At 36.9% G+C, this 14,737-nt stretch overlaps 1 protein-coding gene across 1 annotated transcript in view; it reads left to right on the top strand.

Annotated features, from left to right (window-relative positions):
• Nucleotides 1-1,962: 1,962 nt before the first annotated feature.
• LOC124154098 (fatty acyl-CoA reductase wat-like) overlaps nucleotides 1,963-14,737 on the top strand; it is a 35,630-nt gene continuing 22,855 nt past the window's right edge. Inside the window, exon 1 of the mRNA XM_046527612.1 lies at nucleotides 1,963-2,127. The gene's annotated coding sequence lies outside the window, so the exon portion shown is untranslated. The remainder of the gene's footprint in view (nucleotides 2,128-14,737) is intronic.

The following is a 14,737-nucleotide window of genomic DNA, read 5'->3' as shown; positions in this document are numbered from 1 at the left end:
CCCACTTTCCATTCTCGGATCGGCTTGAAAGTTTCAGTACAGTTCAGAATCAGATGACAAAACATTCGTACACTGTTTACAAGTCTTCAGAGGCAGTATGAGCCTCAATATTTGATAGTTAAAATTGGAAGTTAAATCACTGACACTTGCCCTGAAGCCGAGCTGAGGTAAGTATTTAGTGATTTCATCCTTCGCCAATTTAACCAGTGTCACCTGGCGCAACGGTTAACGCGTCTGCCTAGCGAACAGAAGATTACAAATTCGAATCCTGGATTAGGCGACTGATTTCCTTGAATATTTAAATTCTATTTACCCGATTATCAATGGATAACCATAGAAACAGTAGGGGAGAGCGGGGTAATACCGTGCACCATATTTTAGATCCGTTGGAGAATGTAGCGAGCGCTGGGAAGAACTGCTGTACATCGGAAGAAAAGCTGAACCGATAAAGACAATCTGAGAGCTTCTGCCTTTACGGACGTGTATGTGACGAAAGTTTCTCTGTTTTTCCAACTTTTCTTATAATTTTAAAGACTAACTCGAACTGAGGTGAGTGAAACGTGATTTTAGTGACTATATTCAAACTAGTGGTTTTGAATAGCCCATATCACGGGCTATATTTTAATATCAAACACAAGTCCTCTATTGTCCTTATTTAACGCTAGGGTTGAAAATGCTGCGCCATGTCGTTTTGGGGCAATTTCGCATACCTTGCATGGGGCAATACCGTATGAACATTAATCATTAAAATGTTTACGTTTTAAAATTGTTCATGTGAATTATGAAGGACCCCTGAATGGTTGAGTTGCCAATGCTCCCAAATACAGGCGAAACTCGATAGTCGGAACACCTCAATAATCCGAACAACCTTCTTCCGTCGTGTCGTCAGTTTGTCCGGGCTAATTATGGATTTTCATATTTTTATGCTACAATAAAAGATTTAATCGTAAATAAAAAAGGATTTTTGAATTTTGGTTTTATGTTAGCTGACTTTTATTTCAATAAAGATCGTAGGTTGGTATTATTTTAATTTTAACGTAAGCTAATACGCCATGTTTTATTCATTTTGATGATAGAATAAAACTTTAAATTACATTTTCCATCTTTGATTTTTCCCTCATCAGTTGGGGAAATACCATGCACTGTAAGTGTTTTGTAAAATGGATATAACACTCAAAGTAAGTTACGTTTTCAAAACATGGAGCAAAGAGTTGGTAGGAAATCGAACTTCGTTCAAAATAATATGATTGTCTCTTTCATTGAAGTTTTCAATTGAAAGACATAAACTTAAAATGCTTAATCGTACGCTATTACCCCGCTCTCCCCAATACAATTTTTCTATTCATCACTTCAAGTCCACCGATTATTGCCATCCATCCAGTTAGCGATTGCATCCCTCAATGAGCGACCCTCCCTAAACCAGCAAATGAACCAGAACTCTAATGACGTAACAAACTCATGAAATGTGGGCGGCAACCTACACATTTATTTTATGTAAAAGACTGGTAGAACGGGCGAACGAGGAAGATATTTTTCCGCGCTAACTCATTTTCCCCTTCCATCTCCGGCAATAAGTTAATGAACAGCGAATTCTGAATGATTTTCGGCCCAATTGTGGTCCACTGCTCCACACTCCCGAAAATCTTTGACCCCGCTCATCTTCACGGGGTGGCATCCAGCCACGCGCACACCCGACGAGGAGGTACACACATTGACGGAAATACAGAGAGCCGAGTGTATTGGTGGGAAACGGGGAGGAGGCGCTGATGGCGTGGTGCGTGGTTAGGGGGAAGTCCAGGAGGGCGCGCGATGATAAATAAGGGGTGGGGCGAGGGGGGAGGGCGGAGAGTGATAGGAGGGGAGAGGGACACCGCCGTCGGAGAGAAGGGGGAAGGTGTGGGAGACATACAAGAGGGGAAGTGGGGGATGATCACCTTGGTGGCTATGCTTTATATAAAGCGAGTGCCACACAAAAAATCACGCCATTCTAAAGGGCGACAGTGTGGTGGATGAGAAGACTTTGTGACTGTGACCAGTGCGGAGATCTTAACAAAGAGAGAGAGAGACAGTGAGTGAAAGAAGGAGAGGAGATCACCCCAGCTTCTTCCCCACTGGAGAGGACGAGAGGTATGTGGTGGTGGTCCGGATATCTATTTACTTAAGAAGTATTTTTGCGATAGCAAACAAGTGCGAACGAAAAGGAGAGTGTTACCAAAAGGGGATTCGCGGTGGAGACCATTGTGGAATATATATGTACACATCTCTTCCGAGTGTTATTGGAGGTTCCACGACTTTTCCCTCTCTTTGTGCCAACAATCGGACTGTTTGGGACACGGGGCGAAGCTGAACCGGTCCCACGTCAACCCCTGTGGTACATTCCATAAAGACCTTCGTGTTGGTCTCACACGAAGAAAAATCGAGTGAAATCGAGAAGTGAGGATCGATTATTTCTCTGAGGATTAAAAGTGCGCAATGGTGCGAGCATCGAGGTTTTCAAAATTCATATTCAGAGACTAAAAGTGATTTTATGAACGGAGGTTTGGCCAGATCCGCGCGCGGGACCTTGCCAATGAATTGGAGCCATCACGTCCCAGTATCGCAAATTTATGACTCCATTTGCAAATCTTCGAGTGATAGTTGGAACATGGATCGGGATGTTTCCAGCCTTTGAATTAAAAGAAATAAAATATTAAATATCTCCCCTCCCCGTTAAATACCGAAATTAAAGGAACGGATACGATTTAATTTTGCAGTTTCCACACAGATTATAGGGTAATTATCACAGTTAACATATCACTGCCAAGCGAAATATTAAAAAAAACTTAACGTTAACCTTTTCTGTGATAAATGCACAATCTGCTGATGCCTATGTTTGCGTTATTCGCCATATTAATTGAATGAAAATTAAAAATATAGTAACATTAACTTCATAAAATTATCTCTGATATTCACAAAAATCATATTAAAGGCAAATCATTATTGCTCACGGAGAGAATATTTGAGAAGTGTGATAAGTAAATTTCAGTAGATCTTCCTCGTAAGAAAAAAATTATTGTTAAAAATTTTGCCAGATTATATCTCTGAGATTATAAGAATGCACAATGAATAATCCTAATGAATCAAGCCATTCGAAAATATGTTTCAAATGTTTATGAGTAAAAATATTCCGATTTTATGGCAACGAAATAAAGGACAAAGTCGCGGTCATAAAAGTGCATTTCTTCCTCTATCAATATAACTACGGAAAAATAATTATTAATCACTTTCACTAATCCGAGCGGGAAAGGCAACATAACGAAAATTGAGCCTTTACACGGAGCAGTGCGCTGACAGCCGAGGCATGCTTTTTCCTCATGCGTGAATTTGCTAGCACAAACCGAGGCGATAAATTCTCCGACCATGGACAACTGGTTCACCTATCCTTGATCGAGTACAAGTAAAAACTGCTGCGTGGGAGACGGGAAATATCGAGAGCTTTACGACCGCGGAAATAGATAGAGAATTTTTCTCGCTACGCTATGTGAGAGATGTGAACATTGTTTCACTAGGTTTTATACGCTTGCTTAGATGAGGTAAATTAAGTTATGGCACATACTGCAGATATTAATTTTTCTGTGAGAATTTCACATAGTGCTGATGCCAATGTTTACCATTATTCGCTATGCTGATTAAATGTAAATTAAAAATCTAATAACATTGGCTCCATAAAATTATCTCTGATTATGACTAAATAATGGCAGACTACTCCTTTTCACACCAGAGAAAACATGAATTGATTCTACATCGAAAAATACATTTCTGCGACGCAGGGTGTTAAAACTACCAAACTCAGCGAGAGTGATCGTATTTACACTGGCCACGTGCTGAAATATCCTTGAAAAATTGAAAAATCCACGTGTTGTATCTCTATCCTTGAGTTAGCGCAATTTCGGGCTAAGTATGAAGGCTACCGGTCAACTTGTAATTGTACGGAGGGATTTTTCATTTTTATTTTGCTATTTTATATAAGCAAGACCACATACAGCAAAGGCGCTATTTTTCAGTGTCGAAGAAACAGTACATACGTTGAATTGACCACTTATCACTTGATAATCGTTCTATAACAATTTAAGCTTAAAATCAAAAATACGCTGGAGGGAATTCAATTCGTATATCCAACTGTAAAAGCTAACAAAATTGAGTCTTATTACAACTCTTTGGCTCTCTAGGCGATCATTACTCATCCACCACATGCTGTGAACAAATGGCTACGCTAATATGAGAAGTAAGGTCGTAATCTGACAGTACATGTGCTCGAACAATCATGAAGCGATAAATTAACCAAATACGAAAGATGATTACAAACACTTTCATCTAGTACGATCGTATTTTAATGAAGAAAAACATGATAAATCTAAATCCATAAGTTCTATTTTAATTCATGAGTGTTTTGAATATTTTTACGACGTTTATTACCATAATAATAAGTACTCCCTAACGTTTAATGCAATATTTCGTATTTCAAAACGACAAGGGTTGGTCTACGGTGGCTTAAGGTGTAAGCTGTCCCTCCATTTAAAAGTTGACAGAAAAAAAAGCTCAACCACATTCAACTTACCAGAAATCAAGTGATTTCGGGATATCAAGCCATGTTCTTGCATAAATTACTTCTTATCAGCAATCAGTGCAATCAATAAGACCCAATGCGTTGCTGACTTCCCACCAAAAGGAGTCCGAATCCAGACCCTCCAGCTAATAATCCAGGGTCTTAACACTCGCACCAGCTCAGTTAAGGCGTATGGAGTCAGATACCGTGACATAAAATACACAGGAATTGCCAGCTTTTCCCGGTGTGGGACAGCATTTTTTCGGGTTCCGTAGATGAAACGTGAAGACCTTCTCAAAGATTCAAGTGCAGATTCTAATTCCAGCCTTGGGACCTAAGTGTGGGATACCTCCCATCTTCGCACGGGCGTAGAATTGGGATAACGAGTTCCATCCGCTTTCCCTTTCATTTAAAATGCTACCTTAGGTCTCACATGGCTCTTTACCATCAAAGGAATGACCTTGTGGTCACAACCTTCGAAATTCATTTTTAGCAGGAGTAATTTCACAATTATGGTTATTTTTACGCCTCAAAGCGAAACGCCACGACAGCCGAACAACAACATATGTAAATTCACGGACATACTCGATGAGTCCGTAAGTAACTCCAAAACAGAGATGCTCTGTGACGATCCCACTAATGTAACAATGTTAATACAACGAACTAAGATTTGCAATATGATATGTGCCAAGTAAACTATTTCAAATTGACATCGCAGAAAGGTCGAAAAAAGTCTAAATTGCAACGAATCTGGTATAGCCATAGTAGTTTAAAAACAAAAAGAAAACCTAAGCGCTTGATAAGGAAAGTAGTAAAGTTGACAAGAAAAGAGGAACCAGTAGTACTACAATTACCAATGATTTAGTGGCTCAGATCAATCGTAAATTTAAGTTTCAAATGACTCAGCAAGCAATAAAAAAATCAAAGCTTATTAAAATAATTGCCATTTTAATATCACGCAGAAGACATAGGAATATCTACTATAAAGCAGTATGCATGAGTAGTAAATAAATTATTTCAATGATCGATAAGTAAAGAAAAAGTAACATTTTTGCAAGAAATTTCACAATTCATTATTTTGTTCATCAAGCATGGATGGTTACATTTAGCCATATCCACCATTTTCACAGTGGAAAGGAATTATAAATAAGGCATTATAAAAGTTCCATTAGTTATAAACGAAAAGAATATTTACGTCAATTAGCGTCATAATTAGGTATGCCAAAATATATAAAGAGTGTCTCTCTGAATTTTAGACTAGAAAAATGCAACAAGTACCGTTCTTTTTTCATAAGATATCGGTCAAGTATTGAAATAACGGCATGAATATAGGTAAAACTTGATGCGATACTTCACGAGGGTGCAAATAAATCGATAAGATACCAGACAAATTTTATTCCTGGGCGCAAAAATCCCCACAGCGGACGTTCACTCTGACGTATAAAACACAAAACTGTGGATAATACCCGAAAGCATCTTCCATTGGGATCAAATCACTGCCAACAAAACGACGTTACACCGGGTTCTTCGGTATGGATCTTTAAGAGGACGAGGAGGTGCTGTCATTTCGAAAAGCTGTCTTTCCAAGTATCAGTCACCGACATACTGATAAAAAGTTGCTTTCGATTTGGGCCAATGTCATCCAAAACATTCCACTTGAAATATAAACATCCAACAACCGTTATTGTGACTTGGAAAGTATTTCGACAGGATTCAATAGCACAAGGTAAACGTTCATTTAACCTTGCACCTTGGCATTGAACATCATGCTTTCTTTACGCCTACCCCATCAATGTCCAAAGACTTTCCTCGACCCTTAGGGTCAACAGATCGCTGACCATTGTTCTCTTCAAATGCGCAATGAAATGGTGACCAGCCACGATCATGCATAAAAATGCCCAAAGAAACAATGCCGACCTTCCACATAAATAATAAGAGGAACTTCTTTGGCCTTTGACCTCGATCTTAATTCAACTGTCGCTCCTGGCCATATTTAACGTCCTACGACATGCAAGCATAGCCTTACTTAGAATTTCAATGAGAGTGATCCGGATTGTGTGCATCTTACGAGAGCTTCTTCATCGCAGAGTCTCATTATACTCTTCGTAGTTCAAGAAAGACTGCTCCTCATTAGCGTATATCATATAATTAATCGAAAGAATCATAGTTTTCACTAATGGATGATAGATACCTTTACGAAAGCTTAAGACAACTACCGCGAGAAAAATCTCTTTTCGATAGTTACCGAGAGGGGTTTAATATTTTGTAAAGTTTTCTATGACTAACTAAAAAACCAAATATATAACATACCTGAACGGTTTTTGCGATTTTAAACTGACTTATCTATTTTTATAATATTATAAGACAAGTACGTGTGGGATTTTAACTTGTTCATTCAATTTTATAGACTTCTAACCGAAGGAACAACTTCCAGGGGCAAGATCCCCGGTTTGCCCCCAATATTTTTTGTAAGTCGGCGTCCCTGTGTGAAGAGCAAATAATGAAACAGTATCTCTAACACTAAATATTAAAAAATTTGACTTACGGAATTAAGCCCTTTCGACGGTATGGAAAAGTACGTCTGATCATTAGTTTTAAATTCTTGTGGTTTTGCAGTAGAATAAAAATACCAGGAAATAAAGAAAGGTTCCACAGTTGAACGCAACAAACATGTGTAGGTTGAATGCTTAAAATACGCCAGAATTCAATTCTTTCGTGGATAAAAGGAAACAGTGAGCACATTTGAAAAACCGCAGACCGCAGTATCAATCAATACGTACATAAATCCAAGCCGCGCCTTCCACAAGGCCACGGGAAAATTAATCGGATTCGTGGAACTTCCCCAAGCAATACAGAAAATCCCATCGGTCAGACAGCACGGACGTTGCTATAAGATAGAAACGTAAAAAAAAACTTGCATAAAAGTTCCATTGACGGTAGCAGTGACGTCTCCATATTGCAGTGGAGAGCCAATACGGTTTGCTTTGAAGGTAGAGAAGTTTTCGCTTCGGAAAAATTATCGGTTATATATGAAGCCTTTTGGCTATTCCCGAGAGATAGAACGGTAAGCTGAATCAGGAATACTTCCACCCTGAGGCGAAATGAGATAACCACATTCATGTTAGTAAGCGTAACGTTGGTAACTTTTACTACTAAACACTCAAAATTGATTCCCAACGGTATTATGAATAGAATCACTTACTTAGTGTATGAACTTGAAAGCTACCTGACCACTGAAGATTAGTTTTCCACGAACTTTGAAATAATAATCTAATCCAATAGTTCTGGCATCTCATCAATGCAACATGCTAACAATTAACATCATGGACATGACATGGATATAATGTGAGCTCTTGGTATGAAACTGTACAGTAAAATGTTTAATTCTTGTGTCCAGAAGAAAGAAATATGTTGATAGATAATGGCTATTTCCGAAATATCCTAGATTAGATTGAATTGATAAAAAATAATCAACAATTTAAAAAAACTATTCACAGCATTTCCCGTATGACAACAGTTGTTAATAGTTGAATAAGTGAATAATATTTAAAAATAAGTGAATTTTACGAAAAAATATTCCTTTCAGCTCCATGAAACAGGTTTTTTTACAGTATCATTCATGACATAACTACATGAAATCTTGTACTAATAGATACCTTCTTTCTTCACCTCTTGCCAGAAAGCAGAAAACGTCGGTTTTCCATAAAATTTCAAATGATAGATTTCCTTCATAATCTCAGCTTCAACCAAAATATCAATTCAAATATCTAAGATTAACAAAACCAGAGATATTTAAACACAATCACTGAAACAGATGTAATAATACATACGATCTTATGACATAATAAAATCACGACTCATGACAAAAAAGTCAACTTAAAGGTCATAATGGATATTTCATAAAGATATTGGAAAAGTTGTGACATCTATAGTTTAATTTTAATTTATCAAATTTTAGTCCTAAAATGTAAAGACAACTTATCGGCGGCCAATAAGTAAGGTAAAGGACTGTTTTAAGGAATGACGTAGATGGCATCTCCATTTATTTGCATAATTTCGGAATGGCCTTCAGTGAGGAACCAAAATTGGAATTTTAATCCTCATACAGCAGCAAGAGAAAATGCCAATCACTATCTTCTCGTTCCCGAAAAGAACGTAGTTGTCCCTGAAATAAGAAAATTCTAATTCGCTTATTTAGGTTAATTCACAACAGAACGTAATCCTCATGACATCGATGGTCTACCGGACTGATCAAGCATTGATCCAGGTCATTGGGAATGAATTGCAAAACGATTCGATGAAAAACATTCAATCGAATTTAAACTAGGTTTACCACTGGGGACTGCTGCAAAACATTCGCTTATATATTATACCTTATCTATACCAAACCGATGAGCAGATATACCCTCCATTTGGAATCTGGAGCATTGACCATTTCTGATTTTATAACACCACCACGAAGAGAAAATCTGGATTAATTGGATTAATCCTTAGGCATCTATAACACAGGATAAAATGAACCAAGGTCAGGGCAGAAAACCCATAAAATTTGTCTAAAATATTGTCCAAAATCATTTCCACGAGGTGCTCAACGCTCAGTGGTATTATCGTTGCACAGCAAAAACATTTTTTGAAACAAATAAAAACACATCCGGGCATTTTATAAGAGTGTATCCTGAAAATGACGCATAAGAAATTTATTAATTAAAACGTTAAAAATAATATTTACCTCAACTTTTTAGCATAAATATATTCACAGGACGTTTTACACATTGATATTTTTATTAAATATTTTTCACGCATACGCTATGAGCACCTACCAAGGCAATGTACATACTTTTCCTTCATTACAATGAATGTTTTTTCACGCCAAAATCGCAAAATAAGTGCACATGAGAGTTAATCCTAATATCATCACTTCAATATTATCAGTTACGTTTCTTCATTTTCTTATGGACGAGTGGTATTGTGTATGAAGGTCTAATCAAGCGATAGATGAAGGATATAGCCAACATCTTGCGAGTATTTAGCGATTATAAACATGTAGCCTGGTTTAGTTTTAAAGTTTTTTCATCCACAAATTTGTCAACAAATCGTAGATAAAAGCACGCCGATACCAATATTTGCTGTTAAAAAGGCACCCATCTGCAAGCCAGTTGAATTAAAGATTGTGTTCTTTCATTAGGAACAGAATCCATATTTTGTGTAAAGAGATATTATTTCGAAGTAAATAGCTACACGCGTCGACACAACTTTCCAATGAGAAAAGAAGGTAGATATCATGCTTGATAATCATTGAGACACTATCACTATCCGCAAATTAACTTCACATTAATTTGAACGCGAGTTAGTAATGGATACACATTAATCATCACAAATTTTCTCTCCTAATCTGAATGGAAGGTGATTAATTTATCGCCGAGTGAAATACTCACTGGACAGCTCAGCCCCTCAGAATAATTAGTCGACCAATTTCGAGGCTACGTTACTTATCCACTAGCACTCTTGTCGTAAGGGCTGTTTTCAAAATATATGCTGATAGCGTCGCGAAAGTTTAACAACAGATACTCTTTCAATGATACCCAACTATCTTACAAAATTCCAATTGGCCAATTATTAATGTTTCATGATGCCTAATCGTCAAGACCTTTCCCTTGGGCTACAACCTTGTCGCGGTGGAAAGGCTTGCGCGTTCCTATGACCCCTAGAGCTGCGCTGGAGGGATTAATTGCAATTATTCCCGGTAGATCCACCCATGCCAGATAGGTCGAAGGGTAGGAGCCAGACGAAAGGTAGTCCACGTGATGGTGTCACGTAAAAACACTGTTGGAATGGAAGTGGGAAACCCTACCCACTATCTCTTCCCTGAAAACATGGAGTTAGATCAAACTAGCCTCGGATGTAATGGCGGGACCCAGCCCTTAAGGGCGGGTGTCGTAGGTGGCAACGAGGTCGGCACTTCGTAAGCACTCCATGGAAACCTACCTTTAATCGGTAGAATACTTTAATAATAGCAGCACATAAAAAAATCGTCAAGAATCCTGTCATCACTATGTAATAAGACCAATTAAGGGACCTTGTTATGGGTGGTTGACATTTTATCTCACCTTGGCCCGCCCACCTAACACACCTTGTCCACATTAATGACTTGGAAAATGTAGTTCTCCGTCTCACTCTTATTTTCCGTTCACTAAAATTTATTTTCAACTAAGTTTCGATGGCCATCCTCCTGTACAGATTTCAGTATTTCTCAATGACGTTTTGTATTTTTCCCCTTCCTACACGGAAAAAAAAGATTTGATTGAAGCGATCAAACAGGTGTGATAGGGAGTATTTTTGTTAAATATACTTAAAATTTGAAGTAAATTAGTAAGCACTTCATTTATTTTATCAAGCGATCTTGATGAATTTCATCGAAAATTGTGATTTTTTACAATGCGGTCAATTGTACGAAAGAGTTTGGTAAAAATAGCTGCATAAAATCGATACGCTTCAGAGTTTGGTAACTTCCATCGAAATTATGATCAATTTTACGAAAGTTAACAAATTTTGGTTATATAGAATTTACTAATCATGTTTCGTATGCTTTCGAACGGACTGTCGTTCCTTTCTTGTTTATACCAATACATAATTGCAGTTGAAAGATTCCTAAACAGACCTTACTTAAAAGATTGGTTCGTAGAAATGATTTTATTTTCATTATTTGTGTTGGCAATAACGTTTTAATTTTGTTTACGTTCATTTTTCATTTTATTTCTGATTTTATGTGGAATGTTATCCGTAATCTGGTATATCAAAAATATTGGATACTAGAATGCGTAGGATAAGTGTAATTATGGGAATTTCATTTTCAATTGTTTGAATTACGAATATCACGTTTCATTGAGCGACTAAGTTATTTGGCTTTTAAGATTCACAACCTTAATAATATCTTGTTTATCTAAGATTGTTATCTCCTACTCACTAGATTATTTAATAGTGTATTATCATGGATACTAAAGTTGTAAGGAGATTTTGTTTATTCCGACATATTAAAACTAAAATTAGAGGAATACCTTAATTGCTATCATTTGCGATCATGATGAATAATCATGAAATAAAATTCGACATACTACACCCAATCAATGCCAAGGATCTCACCTAGCACGGTATAGTCAAATTACATCAATGTAAAAATCCTGCAAAAAAAGCTTTCTTGGGTATCTGCAACAGATAATATTGATCTTGTATTGATATAGTGTGCATCAAATATTCTTCTTAAGCTTACGAAGAGAAACTGTAGTCACACCTTATTCATATTTCAAAACAAAGGCTGAGTAATTAGAATATTAATATACTAAGGTGGTTCTGTCGAGTCCGTTGCTACCACGCGGGGGTCCCACGTTCTATGCTTCCTGCAGGCGAAATTTTCCTCCACTTTTTTATTTCTTTTGCACAAACTTACTTTAACTCTTAATTTCATTATTTTCAATAAATCAATGTTTTTCTGGATCGTAAATCTTTCACATGTGCACGCTACGTCGGTTTTTTTATCTTTTAATAGTTTTTATCGAACTGCTGTGGCCAGTTTGGTAACAATTACCAAACCAGTTCGATAGAAAATATCAAACTGGTTTGGTGACTATGATAGTCCCTGATAGAATTTATCAAACTGGTTTTCAATGTCCCATTTAACCGTAAAGTATGATAAATTTCGTCAGAATTTGATATTTATAACTACACTTTGTTCAGTGATAACCATGAGACTCACAATCATAAAAGATCAAAGTCTATGCATAGACCATTGCCGACAAATCCGATTGATTAATTACATCAATCGCAATTAAAAGAAGTGCACTAGCCAAGATGATTGTATTTCCTGAATATCACCCTGATAAACACGTTTCCACTATCCTACATATGTTTTCTATAACTTATAGCTCGCAATTACATCAATTGTATGATGACACCTTTTTACTCCTCGACCGGTCGTATTTTGTCTTATTTTCCGCGACGAATTACTCGCTTAAAACTTTCTCTGTGATATTGAAATTTGAAGAATAGATATCTAAGACATTACAGAAAAACATTTACAGTCAACATTACAGAAAAAAATTACATAAGAAAAAAATGCAGAGGGATGGTCTACTTTATATGCCCTGAATAGGTAGGTACTTCAAGACTATACCAAACGTTTAAACGAGTAATAAGTAACGAAAAAAATACCGGTCGCGAGTGAGAGCAACGCGTCTTCCTATGGGCTGAGAAACATGAGCTATGTACCAGAGAAGGATTCGTAGATATGTTGTATGAAAACAAAAGCGTAGAGATAAGCGTAGAGATAAGCGTAGGTGCATCAGAAAAAGCCTCACAAATTTCACCTACTTCTCTGTTATCTGAAAGCTTGCCCCAAGCAGGGGCGCAGCCAGGAATTAAGGCTTTGGGGGTTTAGGTACAACTAATGCCGGGGTGTGAGGTGGTATAGAATACCCACCAAGATAAGCGGTAGGTGCGAGATTTTAAAATAAACGGTTCAAAATGGTGAGTTTTACGGATTTCTGAGGGATATTTTATTAATCCTTACACTGTTATATTAGTAATACCAATCCTATTAAGCAAAATGGATTAAATTTAAATATTTCTCTGAGCTCTGGGGGGGTTTTAACCCCCAACCCCCCCCCCCCCCTCGCTGCGCCACTGATCCCAAGCAATTACCATTCAATCTCTCTCAATTGAATGATTAATTTTTAAAGTTTAAATTTTTTCGTTCAAAAATAACAACTTAAAGCGTCTAATCAACTTTCCCCAATTACTTGACAGTGGACATGGCGTGCAAATGGTGGCTTTACTTTTCTATTAGAGCCGAATCAATTCCTTAAAAGAGTTTGCAGTCGAAACGAGATACTTCTCGCGAAAAATTGGAAGCAAGTAAACTGCAAAATCCTTTTTCGATTATAATTTCATTAAAAAATATATAATTGAAGAACCATATTAGTGACATTAATAAACTCGTAGCTGGAAATAAATCATCAGGAAAGGGAATTTCCGATAAATACCAAAAATGCCCTTATATTTTTTAGGGTAGCTCGATTGCACAAGAGAAAATTCATGGAAAGTGATGCAAAAATTTCAGCGAAAAGTAATGATTGTTGAAGCGTGATGATTTTTAAATTGCAAGTGATACATTATTGTAAGGCTAAGGCAGGGATAGATTGGTGCAAAATGCAGTACAGATAACCGTTTAGTATACTCCAGCCTGTATCTAAGACTTCAGATAATACCCAGCAAGCAAAGGTATACCGAAATGGACAAGAATGGATGAATATAAGAGGCAGAAAACGGAATTACATAATCGTTCCAATTATGTCAAGAGTTTAAGGACAAGCCTGAAGCAGCATCTCTATGACGGTTACAAACCGCCAACGACAAAAGAAACAGTGTGAATAACGAGATCTTTCTGACATACGAATTAAGATGGTTTGACTTAACCCAACTATATGAAATATTTTATGGATACCATTTTATAAGCACACCATATCATTACGATTCATTTAGGATTTCCAAAGCATTTAACTCTATTATCCGATAGCGTTATAACTGGTAGCATACCCATTCAAATATTCCATTATTTGTGAAAAAGAGTTGAACATATCATTTTTATTGGTGTAGGTACATTTGAGCGTGGAATAGTATTGCTTTTAAAAAAATGACCTTGAAAAAAATGATAAAAAAAGAATTCATATACCATATCATTTTTTAAAAATATTATTGAAACTTATTTTTTTAATTAGGCCCTTGATAAACATTTCATTTTTAATGTAGGAGTAAAAGGAATAAAAAATTGCTTTTTCGCTTAAGGTGATTTATTTTGTTTGTTGTTTCGTTACCGCGTTTCATTAGCTTTTATTCCTTCGACTCCAACTATAAAGGATTCATCACCTAGTTACGCCCGCAAAAATTAATTACATTTTTTAAATATTTCTAGCATAATATACTACGTAACGAAGGAAAATTTGCCCCCACTTCGGCTATCTATTTAACCTCAGCAACATAATATGCATTACAGGCGCCTAGAGAGATCCAATACATCCAATACAAGGTATATCGCTCCCGTTGACCATGAATCGTCGCCAGCGGTTTAGTTCGACCTTTCACACGATTCACAAGGGCGTT

The sequence above is a fragment of the Ischnura elegans genome, chromosome 2, assembly GCF_921293095.1.
Source record: "Ischnura elegans chromosome 2, ioIscEleg1.1, whole genome shotgun sequence".
Lineage (NCBI taxonomy): Eukaryota > Metazoa > Arthropoda > Insecta > Odonata > Coenagrionidae > Ischnura > Ischnura elegans.
Note: the sequence above shows the minus strand (reverse complement) of the source record. Positions and strands in the feature narration are given on the sequence as shown.